The sequence below is a fragment of the Sorex fumeus genome, unplaced genomic scaffold (genome assembly GCF_029834395.1).
Source record: "Sorex fumeus unplaced genomic scaffold, SorFum_2.1 ptg000039l, whole genome shotgun sequence".
Lineage (NCBI taxonomy): Eukaryota > Metazoa > Chordata > Mammalia > Eulipotyphla > Soricidae > Sorex > Sorex fumeus.
The window spans coordinates 17,294,567-17,299,090 of NW_026606096.1; the positions used below are offsets into that span (position 1 = coordinate 17,294,567).

General features: G+C 44.6%; 1 pseudogene; it reads right to left on the bottom strand.

Annotated features, from left to right (window-relative positions):
• Nucleotides 1–241: 241 nt before the first annotated feature.
• On the bottom strand, nt 242–2,608 carry LOC130028288 (exportin-7-like; annotated as a pseudogene).
• Between the last annotated feature and the right edge of the window lie 1,916 nt (nt 2,609–4,524).

Consider the following 4,524-nt stretch of genomic DNA (forward strand, 5'->3'; position numbering starts at 1 on the left):
TTCTCTCACAGCCTGGGTTCTGTGGTCTCAGGTCACTCCCCCACCTGTCGTGGCCCAGGCTATGGGTGGACGAAGGAGGAAACGAGGGCCAACCCAGTTGGTGATCAGTTGCCGTTTATTCCATTCTCCCCACATGCCTGTTCCAGTGTCACTAAACCCCTTATTCCCATTTCCTCCTATCTCTCCCTCTCATCTCTCCACGCTCCATCTTGCAGCCTGGTCTCTCTCTCTCCTGCTGGAGTCACTGGGATCTGTTATGAACTAATTCAGCCATCAGTTTGAGCACAGGTGTGGTACAGGCTGGATCATGGTGCCAAAGGACAATTGCCCACTGAAGAATAGGCATGTAGGATGGATATATCCACTCAAACAGCATCATGAAGCTGGTCTTGGCATTGAAGGCAAAAGCTATCCCTCTCAGGTCTCTTACAAGGCCAACTAGAGTTCTCTTAGCCTCCTGGTCATTGAAACTATTAGTGCTGAACATCTGGGCCACCGCCTCAAAAGCTGCCATGAGCGGCAGCATGAACTGCTCGTACTGATCCTCATCCTCTCCTAAATCCACCATAAGGAGATGCCCAAGTGCTGTATAGAAGGTAGTTCAATGCCACATGTCTGTCAGGTTAGACTGATTGTTAATGCCCAAAAATGAAAAGTGCTCACTTGTGTGATTGTTCAGCATGAACTGTACGGCACTCAGCTTCACTAGGTTCCTTACACTACTTTATCCAATGAAGAGGTAATTGAGAAGCTATAGTGTCTTGGATGTTTATTGGTTCACAACGGCCCCAGTACTTCAAATTGGTAATGATTTTTCTATGAAGACACTCAGGACCACGGTCTCATCATTCAAGCCCAGAACTTCTGAGAGCCAGCAGTATAGCTTGGAGGATTTTTGCACCTGGTCCCCAATGTAGATCTTACGGAACTGTTCAAAAAATCTCAGCATGGCCAACTCTAACTTCTCATTCTCCTCCTGAGCCAGGCGAGAATCAGTCAGGTTCATCAGCTGCAGCACCTGATAGACCAGCTCGCCATCCATAGCATCCTGCTCATCAGTGCTGGCGAAAGAGACTCAGCCGCCAATCACAGCCCCGATGATGTAAACCAGCCATGTCAGCCTTCCCTCCTGTACTGCGATATCCATGGGACTGGCGCTGGTGTTCTGCAGCAGCCCCTGGTAGGACTGGGCCGACTGGTCAAACAACTGCACAAGGAGCGCACATGTTTTCTCATATTCACAGCGCCCGATGGTTGACAGCTGGTCCAACAGTTGCTGAACTAGGCCTGTGTCCTCCAAAGGGTCCTCCAGTACATCTCTCAGGATGATATGCACAGACTCCAAGCGGAATGTAATGTAGGCTTTAGTGACCTCAGGGGTGTATGTCTCCAGCATGTGGGGCTCCGTCGCTTTCACATATGGCACAGACGCTGCCAGCCGCTGCCAGAGGTTCAGGAGATAGTGCACACTATTGGGGGCAAATTCCCAATGCTGGAGGCTGGTCACTGTGAAGTTAGCTATCAATTGGATGACTTCAGGATAGTTTTCAACTTTCAGTAATTCTCCTAGTTGGTAGTTACTCTTCAATCTGACCAGCAGTCTGCAACACTTCTGGTAATTGTTTGGGTCTGATAAACTCTGTGGATTTTCCAGTATTTGTTTAACACCGTCAACAAGATGCAATAGAAACTTGGCCCTCTCCACATTGTTAAACAGAGACCTTCGGACTGAAGCGATCTGTACTAAGCAGGAGAATACCAGAGGTGAAAATGAAGGAGGGATGAAATGATACAGGTAAAAAAAAACAGCTCCAAAGTTGAGGAATCTAAGAATGATGATCTCCAGCTGGTGGTTATCTGAACGGTGCACAGGTCATCCGAGGACTCTTCAGTCGAGGTGCCAATGAAATCAAAGTTTAGGCAGTTATGAGTGAGCTTGAACAGCTGCATGAGCAAGCCATGCTGACTTTCATCATTCAAGGTTAGATTCTTTCTTGAAGCCTGTTTTAGTAAGTTGCAGGAAAGTGTGAAAATATCAAATAATGAAGAATCTCGAGAAGAAGAGGCTATTTTTCTGTGCTTGGTTAAAGGATGGGTGGTATTTGACTAATTTCATTGGTTAGCTGAGATAAAATTGTGACATCAATAATGCAGTATTCAACACTATCCTGTAAAAACCCTGTGATGTCCGTGATTGCATTCCTGAAGACATAGTTATCCTTCTGACCGTCAAACCAACCTAGTTTTGTGATTCTGGCATATAACTGGATAAGTGCTTGTGTCACGAATGTAGCCAACTTTGGTCATGTGGCAAGGTAGTTGGGCACATAATTTCGAATATCTATTCATTGTTCCAATGAAAGAGGGTTGTTTGTGCATGATACAAGCTTTATAAGGCATGTAGCTGCCAGTAACTAGGAGTAAGATGAACTTCCTCTCTCGAGAAGCTTCTGGCACTTGCTCAGGCAGTCTGGGCTGTTGGTGAATTCAACCAAGGCTTTCTCTGCCTGGAGTCGAGTTGTTGTATCTGTTGTTTCATACAGCTGTTTGCTCAGGTTCTCTAGCTGAGTCAGGCTCTGCACATGATCCGCCATTTTGCTCCATTCATGCTCCTATATGGCCCCCCTACCCCCCAGTTCGAACCTTGGCCGGGCTGCTGCCGGCATCGCCGCCGCCGGGCCTGAGCACTGGGGTAAATATATTTTATTTGGAGGGTTTTTGAAGGTGTGGAGGGGGAGAGAGTGAAAGAGAGAGAGAGAGAGAGAGAGAGAGAGAGAGAGAGAGAGAGAGAGAGAAAGAGTAATATGCTCAATAGAGAACACAGGCTTCTGCAAGGATGGAGAAAGAGCTCCTAGACTCATCCCAGCATTGGACACGAAAGCATGAAAGTACACATCTCAAGAGGGGAGATGCGGGCGACACATGTGCTTGGTCACATGAGTGCAAGCAGCACATGGGATCGAGCAGCATTTGTGTGCCCTCCCTTTGTTCAAGGTGGCCTTTATAGGGTTTCTCCAACCTACCCCCAAGTGGGCTTCTACCTAGATCAAAGTATGTTGCTAAGGAGGTTACCAGGGGTCTTGGGAATGGCGATGTTCTTCTTTGAAATTCCTTTCCTGGCCCTGTGCCTTTTGTTCCTGAAGGAGCTTCTTTGGGTCTGTTGGTGGCACCAGGTGAGGCCTTAGTTCCTCTTTTTCCTGTTTTCTGCAAGGTTGGCTTTTTCCATTGCCTTGGGAGGAGACCTTCCCTGTCTACCTGCCTACATCACTAGGAAGTAAGGGCAATTGAGGCTTAAGTTGAAAGAAAAGATATCCAGGAAATGAATTATAATTTGGAGTCAATTAACTCTCAAGTTATAAAAGCATAGCATTAATTATCTTCTTGTATCCATACAAAAAAGTACATTACTCTGAATTCTTAACTATGGACTTAAGGATAAAAGAAAAGCAATATTTCCAAGTTAGCAGAGCACAAAAAAGAAGTTACAAATAAACACAGAGGAAAGGGATGGGAGTAACCCAATAAACCTAAGTCCTCTGGAGCAAGGCTGAAAGGACAAACCAATGTTATTCTACATTGTACCCCTAGGAAATTATCTTCTTTAAGTGACAAACAGGAAAGACTCCACAATTGCATCTGGACCTGTTACGGTGACCCCTGTTATTCCAGTGCCACCAGAGGCAGTATTGCCCACTTGGGAGAACATTACTTTAGATTATATTTGTGTTTCATTACATCCTGGAACTCATGCTAGGGGGTTGCCTCCTTCCTGCCTATCTCAGTCAGCACACGGAAAATTCTTGGATTCCCTCTGTATTATCTACTGTTGGAGATGAGATGGACAGGAAAGAATTACAGAAAAGTATGTTCTTTCTTGCATTCCCTTTCACTCTGATAGGGTTACTCTACCATTTGATTGGAGAAATAACTGGTGTCACTTCACATCAGGACACAATCTTTGAGTGCTCCTGATAACACGATCTCAAAATATATATGCCTAATTTGTGTATGTGTGTGTGTGTGTGTGTGCGCGCGCGTGGGTGTGTGTGTGTGTATGTGCTGGAGATTGAAACATGAGTCTCACACATGCAATGCAAGTGAGCCACATCCCCAGTCCAGCACTGATTTCATATTAGTACTGTCTATTTGGATTCAAGCATTGCCTCCATCATGGAGCTTATATAACTTTACATGTAGCTTATATAACTTTACATGTTATTACGTATGGTAAGTACATGTATGTGTAATAATATGCACACATAGTATGTTACTATATTTGGTAAAATGGAATCAAATTGAACTAAATTGATTTGAAGATAGCTAATGTAATCTGAAGAGAGTGTACTGCCAGAGGCAGAAAACCCAGCTTGCTAGATATTAATGACATTGATTTATATATCTTTTATCCTATGTTCTTTTGTTAAAATGAAAGGATTGGTTGATACCAAACATCACTTGCAGCATCATTATTCAGTGATTCAGACTGCCTCATGCTGACCTTTTAAGTTCATTTTTAATAATTTT